Genomic DNA, 10,408 nt, shown 5'->3' with positions numbered 1-10,408 from the left:
TCGGGAGGGGAAGGATGGTCTCAGTTTAAACTGTAGGTCCCTGATCATCCTCCAGCCCCCTTACTGTCACAGAACTAGTATCCTGGCAGCGCCAGCTGTCAGGGAGAGGTGGCAAAGAGGGGGAGGCCCCCTGACATGTAGCTGGACTTGGGAGAAAGATGTGTCCAAGGGACACCGACCCCTTCCTCAGAGCAGGATCCAGGGCACTCCCTCCACTCACAGCCACTTCTGCTTCTGCTTTCCTAACTTCTGGTTCCTGTCTACCTTCATTCATTCATTCACTCACTCATTCATTCACTCAGTGATCCTCTATTAGGTGGCAGGCACTGGCTTGGTTGTGGGTATTACACGGAAAAGACACAAAACCCTGTCCTCGAGTATTTCCTTGCCTAATAGAAGAGAAAATGAAGGTCTTCACCAATATCTTGGGCTAAGGTTTCAGACAGAGATAAGAAGCGGCATGTCCTCTCAGACCACAACCCCTGAACCGGCTGAGAGGCAAGGGAAATCCAGGGAGCCTTCCAGGACGAGGGCATGTTGGAGGTGAGATGGGAAGAAAATAGGCACTAATCAGGCTAGAAAGATGGGATGGCAGAAGGTGAAGAAAGGTCTGGATTTCCAGGTACTTCTGTGCAGGTGGCTTTAGGGTGGGACGGATGTGAATGGGAGAGAAGGCAGAAAGCGGATCTCAAGAGCCATGGGCGAAGCTAAAAATTTTTTTTTTCCCCTTAAAGCAATGGGAGTAACTGAAGGATTTATAAGCAGGGAAGTAATGTGTGTAGATCTGAAGTTTACGAAGATCTGTTGGGCAGAGGTGGGGAAGCAGCAGAAGGGAGAATCCCTGAGGAGGAGACACGTGGGAGGTTTGGGAGGCTGTGGTGGAATAAGGGGTGAGGTGCAGGGGTGTGGGGAACGTCTGAATTAAGGCAGTAGCAGCAGGGATGGAAAACCGCGAGCGCATTCGGGAGTTTTAAACAAGAAAAACCCAGGACTCAGTGACTGGATGTGGGGAATGGATGGTGGGACCACAGACTGAGATAAGGAGACATGCGTGAGGAGGAACAGACTCAGTATGCAGCATGGTGAGCCCGAAATGTTTGGGGGACATTGGCCAAAGCCGACCAAGGGATGGCCAGACTTGGGTCAGAGGTGCCGAGGACTGGGCCTGAGCCATCAGTGGAGGCATCTCCCAGACCGTGGCTGAAGCCTCGGGAGTGGCTGCACTCAGCCAGGGACAGTGGGCAAGAGAGAGGAGGGAGGTGGAGATGGAAGGTCTTGCTCATTTTAGAGGTGCTATAGCCAACCACCGAGGGACAGGGAGGAGAGAACAAACTAGAGGCAGTGTGGTTAGTGGAAAGGCGTTCACATCAGAGGACATGGATTCATATTCTAGCTCTTTCAGGTACATGCCCATTTCCTTACCTCTCCAAGCCTCAGTTTCCCCAATTGTGAGATGGCCTTCATGATACCTACTTTGTAGCATTATTGAAAGGGAAAATAATAATACCCGTAAAGCACATCACACAGCTCCTGGCAAAGAGATGTTCAGTAAATGAAAGCCACTATTATAAATGGCAAACATGGAGAAGGTGCAAAGTTTCCAGAATCTTCCAAGTCTCCTAGTGCGCCTAACTGGAAGCCCCTTTGAGCCTCACCTGCCAATGTTGTTAACAGGTAGATAAGCGAATCCAGGCAGGACATAGATGTCCCTGAAGCTCCCACTTGTGTCCCTGAGGGCCACAGGCTGGGAGACCCAGCCCTCTGGGGCCCCTGTTCTCCCCAGGGATGGTGTTCTCTGGATGGACATTACAACCCACCCCTCCTGACCCCTGCCTCGCCCTTCAGGACCTTCCCTGGAACTGCAGCTTGCTGGTGGAAGGGCATAACTGGGGCCTCAGCCTCTGCCCTGTGTCTGTGCCCAGCTGTGTCCTCCCCACCACACAAGCTCCTGCGCTTCCTCTGGGCAGCCCCAGACCGAGTGAGGTGGATGGGATAAAAAGGTGCGGGACAGTGGAGGAGTCAGAGAGCCCATTGGGACTGAACTGCCCAGCTTCCCTGTGGGGGACAGGCGGGGGAGCTCCCCAAGCCAGAGGCCATGCAGGCAAACTTCATTCAATGAGGTGGCAGCCCTGGCCCCAGTTTCCTCATCTGTAAGATACCAGGCGGGGCCAGGCCACCTTTGAGGTCTCACTCACCAAGACTGCCTATGATTCCACCGTGTCTTCGCTTTTCCTGTCTGCAATCCACCTACTGACCAGCAGAGGGAGCCCACACCTCTTCCCAGCCAGCGCGGAGCTCGGCCTGGGAGGCTGGCCAAGGGTGAGGAAAACTTCTTACTAAATCACCGCTGTTCCGGGCGTGGGACATGCTTAGTGCAGTGTCAGGCCAGGGCAAGCGTTCAATAAGTAGTAGCCATGATTGTCTCCATTTTGCAGATGAGGAAACTGAGGTTCCAAGAGTTAAATTTGCCCCCAGGGGTTCAGGCACTGATGACTATTTTAGGCAGCTCCGGGAGAACTTGATACTATCTCTTAACACGTGAAGAGCTTTCCTTAAAAGAGGAGACACACTAGGTGATTGTTCCAGGAATGCAGGCCTGACACTGGCCTAAGGAAGAATGTTCTAACAGTCAGGGTTGGCTGGCTGGAACAGGGACTGCCTTGACTGTGAGCACATTCTCCAAGGGAGTGTTTCAGGGGGCCAGGAATTAAGGGGTTGTGGATCTCCCTAAGGCCCCCTCCAGCCCAGGGGACCACATTCTGAGAGGACTGAAGGGCCTGGTACAGTGGGTGCCTGCCCTGAGTCACAGACACCACTCAGCGCCCCGCCCCCCCCCACCCCCCCACCCCGCCACCGCGGGGCCTTGCAGCTGTCCACACTCTCCCTGGGACATGGTCAGCCTCAGGGCTGGAGATGCCCAGCATCTTCTCTGCAGGCCTCTGGATCCCAGTCCCAGGCCAAGGGGCAGCCCCCCGACTGGCTGTTCCGCAGCTGGCCCCTCCCTCTGAGGCTTGTTCTGGAATCCAGGGAAGGCCTCTCAGGGCAGGGTCTTTGGTGGCCTGAGTTCTGTGCTCTTTGCACAAGGCTACGGCCCTGCCAGCCTGCTGGGGAGGGCAGTGCAGCCACAGATCAGGCTCGTCGGGCTCATTCTGGGAGCCCGGTGAGGCTGGCGCTCGGACCTCTCTTTGGACAAATATTCTGGGTCAGAGTTGGGCAGGCTGGGGTTCCGGCCTGAGCTGCTGTCCAGTTTCAGAGCAGAGCATGGTGGGACTCTTCTCTGGAAGGATGCTGCCTGTCTGTGGCACAAGCGCACCCCATGGGGGGGACTGAATGGGGAGAGTGGGAAGCGGCCAGAAGGACAGCCTCGCAGGCCCAAGCTGGTCAGGTAGCAGCCTAGCACTGGTCTCTTCTGGCTGACACACTTAAGGCAGGACATTGCCCACTGGCTCCCATCGAACCGCTGGAGAGACTGTAAAACTTTGGACTCTGGGACTCGTTCCTGGACTCTCCATGGGTGGAGTCTAGGACTCTGTATGTTCAACCAGGCTTCCCAGGGATTCCCATGGAGCCAGGGACTTGAGACAGTGCTCTGGAGAGACCAAAGTGGCAGCCTGCCTGGCACCGTGCTATGCTGGTGTTGCCGAGGGAGCTGGGGAAGGCCTGCCAGGGAAGAGACATCTTGGAGGTATCAGGTCTGTTCTGTGTGGCTCTGCGGGGAGAACTGGGAGCAGCAAGAAGGACTTACAGGGAGGCCAGTGCTGGGGAGCATATTTACGGAGCCCCTCCCCTGCTCCAGACATGTGACCTATGTTGTCTTGTGTAATCCTCCCCGTCATCATCAGCCCTTTTGATGAACCATGAACCCGAAGCTCAGCGAACTCAGGTTCCAAGGCCACACAGCTAAGAGCCAGAGTTAGGGTTCACACTGAGTGTTTCTGGCTCCGCGGCCCTTGCTCTGGACTGTGGAGGGTCCCACACAGCCTGCATTGCTGGGGAGGTAGTGAGGCCCTGGTCACTAAGAGGGTCCCAATAGCAGCTGGATGCTGCAGAAGGGCACCTTGCTTCTTGTGGAGGAGACATGTGGGGTGGGACTATGTGGCAGGGGTGTGAGGGCCAAGAAACCACGGAGACTGCTCAGCTGGCCCTAGGCTCCCATCCATGCCCGCCCCCACCCAAGGCTCAGGAAGGACAGCACAGCATGTCCAGCACCTCTCAAGGCCAACCAGGGTATGGCCTGGCCCCAGCCCAAGTGCTGGGTGGCCTCCGTGGAGAGACCTGAGATTCCTCAGGGTCACAGCCCAAGGCCTTTGGGACCCTCGGGGACCACACAGCGCAGAGGGGAGGGCTGAGCCCTCCCGCTGGCTCTCCTGGAGCCCCAGGCTACTGAGCTCACCCACCAGCAGCCACCCCTGGGCAGGACTGAGTCCCAGGGCTGCAGGAGAAACACCTTCCTGGACATTTTTGTGTTGATTTGTTACTTTAAAAATTCCCATTTATTTTGCATGGGGTGGAGAAGGAATGGAGAGACAATGATTACAAAAGTAACATGCTCTTTGGGGAAAAGTTGGAAAATACAGAAAAGCACAAAGAAGAAGCCCCCCTGCAAAAAAGCCCTAAAGATAACTGACATTGTTTCTTTAAGTACCTTTTCTTCAAGCCAAGTTGTGTAGGTTCCAATGGCACTCCTGCCATCTCTGGGCTGTGACCCAGGATAAATTACCTCTCGCCTCTTGGTGCCTCAGTTTCTTCCTATCTAACTTGGAGATGAAAATAACAGAACCTACTTCAAAGGGTTGCTGTGAGCATTCAACCTGTCACAGAATGGATGCCGAATAAATGTTTAGATTCACATGCTGGCGTTTATTTCTATGTCTAGATTTTCATGATTACAATTCTTTTTTTTTACAAAATTGAGTATTACCATTTTGTAACAAGCTTTTTCTCACCTAATACAAAATCATGAACATTTTCTATATTTAGATTTACGATTGCAATGTTTTCTGTTTCGATTTACATGATTACAAGTTTTGTTTAGATTTTTTCTGTTTTCATTTATATGATTTCAATTTATGTACTTCTTTGTTTATTTCACAAAACTAGGATCTTACAGTATCTACCATCGTGTGGCCTGCTGTTTCCATCTAATGCTGCACCGTGAACTTTTACACGCGGTTTTGAATGGCTGCATCGTGCTCGCCTTGGGCAGTGGACTGAAATGGAGACAGGAGCAGAAGTGCATGACAGAGGCGCTGGGTGAGCCCGCTGCCCTGCACACCCATGACAGGCGGCCAGGCCAGGCCCAGGGAGGGCGACCCAGGCTGCTGTCCCTCTTGGGACAGTGAGCTGGGCCCATGTCCGTCCCCTCCCTTGAGATCATCAAGGACAGGCCCTTCTTAGAGACTGCCCCTTCCTAAGCAACCCTCCCCGGCCTGACCCATGGTTCCTCTTTACGCCAGCTTTCCCGGCAGCCTGCTCTGAATCACAGTCCAAGGTTCAGGCCTCTGGTGAGGAGTTTTCCAGACGTCCCTGAGGGCCTTTCCGCCAGGGCTGTCTGGGTAAGGGGAGGCTGGATGAATCTGGGCCCCTGGGACCACCTACCTCCCTGGATAAGGGGTGGGATGCAAGATGGAGGGGAAGGAAGAGGAGGCATGTATGGGAGTGTCACCCAACAGATCCAAGGCTGGATATGGAGGCGGAACCAATTGGCCAGAAGTGGGGTGAGGGGTACTGAGAATGTCATCTAGATTGTCATCTAGAGAGACATCCTGCTGCCATGGACAGTTAGGAGAAGGAAGGAGAAACAAGGCCTGAGAACTGGCTTTGGGCTTGGGGGTTTAGGAGACTGAGGAACTCAGAGTGAGCTAGGCAAATGGGGGCAGGCCTGAGATTCTAAGCCCAGTCTCCCAGTCCCTGGATGGGGCTGTTTCTAGGAGCGCCTAAGGCCCAGCCTTCCTTCCTGAAAACTTAATCCTCCGACACCACACAGGCCCCACAGAGTTGATCATTTGCCCTCAGATCACCCCCTCCCAGCCTCCTCCTGCTGCCAGACCCCTTTCCTTCCTCGGCCTCTGCTGGGAGGGAGGTGGAGGCTCCAGAGAACCAGAGCAGAGGCCGTGCGCGAGGGAGCTCCCGCTGGATCAGGCCCCTTTTCTCCCAGCGAGGCCAGCCCGTCCAGCTACTCCCTGGACCCACTCTATATCTGTCTGCTTCTTATACCCCTGGAATGTAAGCTCCAAGTGCAGGGATGTCATCGCCCTTATTTACTCTGTCTGGCTCATAGAAGTAATTTGCCCTGCATGCCAGCACTGGGGGCAGCAGAGATGGGGTCTGTTTCTGTGACTCCCAGCAGCCCGGGGGCCAGGCACCAGCCCCTGGCCGTGACCACCATGACTTAGGCCCCAGGCCCCCAATCTGACGTGGAGGCCGTGCCTCGTCTGTGCAGGATGCCAGCCAGAGCTCGGGCTGGATGCTGCTCTGGCATTCAGTTCCACGAGCCTGAGGTGCTCCTAGCTGGCACCCCACCGCTGGAGGCCTTTCAGCCACAAATAGGCCTCTCTCCTCAAATAACCAGAGCCCTGGCCTATCTCCCTCACTGCTCTTCAGGAAAGCAGAGCTCTCTTTCCCCAGAGCCCTCCAGAGATCCCCACTACCGACCAGGGTCTGCTCTGGAATTTCCGAGAAGCCCAGGCCTGTTTCCCGGGCCAGGCCAGGGTAGCCTGGAGGGGCTCCTTGGCCCCTTCAGTCTAAAACCTGTGCACCTGGGTCCATCCCTACCCACCATTCCTCAGCAGCCTCTCTCTATGCCCTAAGAACAAGCAAGTGGCAGGGCCCTCTCGGGAGGCGGGGACCAACGACATCCTTGTCACACCTTTGTGCAAAAGTTTTCAATGAGGGGCTTCCCTGATGGTGCAGTGGTTAAGAGTCCGCCTGCCAATGCAGGCGACACGGGTTCCAGCCCTGGTCCGGGAAGATCCCACATGCCGCGGAGCAGCTAAGCCCGTGCACCACAACTACTAAGCCTGCGCTCTAGAGCCCGTGAGCCACAACTACGAAGCCCGTGCACTTAGACCCCGTGCTCTGCAACAAGAGAAGCCACCGCAATGTGAAGCCTGCAGACCGCAACGAAGAGTAGCCCCCGTTCACCGCAACTAGAGAAAGCTCGCACATAGCAACGAAGACCCAAAGCAGCCAAATAAATTAATTAATTAATTTTTTAAAAAAAAGCGTTCAGTGACTCCACTTACCACCAGATGATAAAGACACACTTATCCCCTGTCACCTGCCACCACCTGCCTGCCATACTCAAACACACATGCGTACACACACACACACACACACACACTCTAGCCATTCCCAGTTTCTAATACTCCATTTCACCCATCCATCCAACGGGATTTTTACTCCTTCCACCTGGCATTCCCTTCCCACTTCATTGCTGGGCCAAACTCCTACGTGATTTTTAAGCACTGACCCCAGCATCCCCTTTTCTGGGAAGTTTTCTCCGATGCCCCCAAACAGAGTATGGTCCTTTGTGCCTGGGATGCCACAGTGTATGTATTTGTCCACAGGTCCTCCTCTCCTCTACAGACTGTGGTAATAAACTACCCTGGGGTCTCAGGCATTCCAGTCTGATGGGGACATACCCCTCAAGGTGACACCTGCAGTAGTGGAGGGACATGTGTACAAGGCATCTGGGAAGCCAGGGCCAGAGTCCCCACCAGCCTTGGGCAGTGGGAAGGCTTCCGGAAGAGGCAGAGCTTATGGGTAGACACGAAGCATAGTGGGCTTTTCCCATGGGCAGAGAGAACAGCAGGTAGCTAGGTACCAAGGCATGACGTGTCTAGGAATCACAAATCATTCTCTAAGCTGAGTGCAAGGTGCAAGTGGCACAAGTAGGGGGAGATAAGGCCATAATCAGAGGCAGGAGCCTCAAGTTCATGAAGTTCCTATTCCATTAAGTAGGACCTATGGCGCTGTTTGCTACCTTTGGGTAAGAGAGAATACGAGGCTCTCATCTAGCCACCATTTCATGCGCTGCTGACTAAATTTATCAAGGCAACGGTTCAGAGGCGAAATGATGCCCAAAGCGATCCAAGTCCCAGTTTAACAAAGAATGTAATAGGGAAAGCTTTTAGAAGGAATTCTTTCTAAATCCTTTGAAATTGAATTCCTGTACCTTCTAGGTTTCCTACAATTAATAAGAATTTATCCAATAAATTGTTAGGTATCTTCAAGTTTTAATAAATTTGCGCATCTTTTTTAAGTGCCATGATAAGGCATCTGGATTTTATCCTGAGGTGAGCGGGGAGTTAGTGATGGGTTTTAGACAGAGGAGTGAATGATCAAATTTCCAGTTAAGGAAGATCCCCTGTCTGCAAGGAGGAGGGGAACTAATAACAAGACTGGAGGCAGGGAGGGTGGGAGACTCCAGCACCGTCACAGGCAGACAATTTGACAAGTGGGGGACACTCAGGCCCCGGCAGTGGGGTGGGAGGAAGATGGATCTGTATGAACTTGCTAAGGAGATGGGACCCACAGGATGGGTGATGGGCCAGGTTACAGGGGCTGAGGGAGGACTTGGGGTGGCCCCAGTGCCCTGCTTGGATGCTTGGCTGGTGTTGGTGCCTTTGCTGAGCTGGGAACATGGGAGGAGAGGCTGGGCGGTTTGGAGGGAGACACTGAACTCAAGCTGAGTTCCAAGGTGTCCCTAGCATGTAGCACAGTGCCTGGCAGAGAGGAAGCCCTCAGTATCTAGCTGTGGAGTGAACATATAAGTGAATGAATGAATGAATGAATGAGTGAATGAATGAAATGAGTCCCTAATCCCTTCCCCTCCCACCTGTGTCCTGGCTCCTGGTGCCCCAGCCAGGATTACTTTGCCAAAGAATTGCTTTGACACTTGGAGCTTTCTTTGTGCAGAAGCATCAGTTTGGTCCCCCAGTCCCCAGGGATGAGGGGCCTGGCCTCTCCATCTCTCCTAATGCCCCTCTTTACTGGAGTGGTTCCGCAATGCCTGGCACTGAAGAAGCCCCAGGCCCAGCCCCACCCAAGCTGCAAAGGGCTCCTGTCTGAGGATACCCACACTGCTCCCAAGGGCACTCCTACAGGCCCCTGCAGATGCAAGACGTTGAGGATGAAGATGGAGCTCTTTGTTTCTCCACCTGAAGATTTCACACGGATTTCTGCAGTGGGCTGTGCCCCTCCCCCGGCCCCCTCCCCCATCCTCCATGAGAGTGCCAGCTGTGCTGGCCCCTGAATGCGAAAATGGGAAGAAGCCTGTGGGAAGGACAGGGCCTGGCCTGAGCTGAGCAAGATAAGAGACATAGTCTTGGCTAGGCACCTGGGCCGGGGCTGGGGCCGGGACTGGGGGAGGCAACGAAGGGACAGGCTGTCCTATCTGGAAAGAAGCTGAAGGACCAAGAGGCTGAGACCCAGGGAACAGAACAGCCAGGGAGGTCAGGAGAGCTGGTCCCATGTGGCCACGGCTGGGGGCTGGCTCAGCAGCCACCTGGTCCCTGGGCCCCTAAAGCTGGCTGCCCAGTGGACTCTCTTAGGTGGGGAAGGCCCCCAGCCAGGATCCCCTTCCTGGACTCCAGGCCATCCAGGGCAGTGTTGGCTGGAGTGGAGGCAGGGAAGGAGGCTGAGATCTCCTGGAATGGACCCAAGGAAGCGAAGGGTGGGCGTGCTGGCTCTGCCCCCAGACCACAGGGCTCTCCAGCACAGATCCTAACCCGACGGGTACCGGGTCTGTGCCCACGAGACCCACCACCGCATGGACACGGGCATTGCCCTCCCTCCTCTCCCCTCCTGCCTCGCTCCCTGTTTACACCCTACCTCCCTTGTTAGACTGTGAGCCCCCAGAGGGCAGGCAGCCTGGGTGCCAAGGAAGGCTTTTAAATACCATGAAGCACGAGGACTGGGTACGTTCATGAATAGGCACAGAGGCAGACCTCAGTTTCCTATCTCTGCTGAAGCCACCCAGGCTCAACCAGAGGTCTGAGGGCATGGGGTAGGGTAGGGCAGGAAAGAGCGGATGAGGGAGAGGGCTCCCTGCTGGGTCAGAGGGGAAAGAAGAAAGGGCAGAATGAGGTGGGCCCTGCCAGGAAGAAGTCTTATCCCTCCACCTAATGCCCATGGTGGTCCCGGCCCCCAGCCTTCATCTACTCTCACAAACTCCACATCCTGCTCGCAGGCACCACCTGGGCACACACGATCACGAACCCACATGCACAGCACACACTGGCACACGTGCCAGCCCACAGCTGCCCCCAAGGCTGGGGCCCACCTCCAGCCGCCTGTGCCCTGACCACAGAAGCCAGACTCTCCTGAACCATGGGTGCCCTCTCCTTCTGGTCCCAACCCTGGTGCCTGTTGCTGACCTGGGGCCTCAGAGGAGGTACCCAAAGGG

Source organism: Phocoena phocoena, chromosome 1, assembly GCF_963924675.1.
Source record: "Phocoena phocoena chromosome 1, mPhoPho1.1, whole genome shotgun sequence".
Classification (NCBI taxonomy): Eukaryota; Metazoa; Chordata; class Mammalia; order Artiodactyla; family Phocoenidae; genus Phocoena; species Phocoena phocoena.
This window is presented reverse-complemented; position numbering follows the sequence as displayed.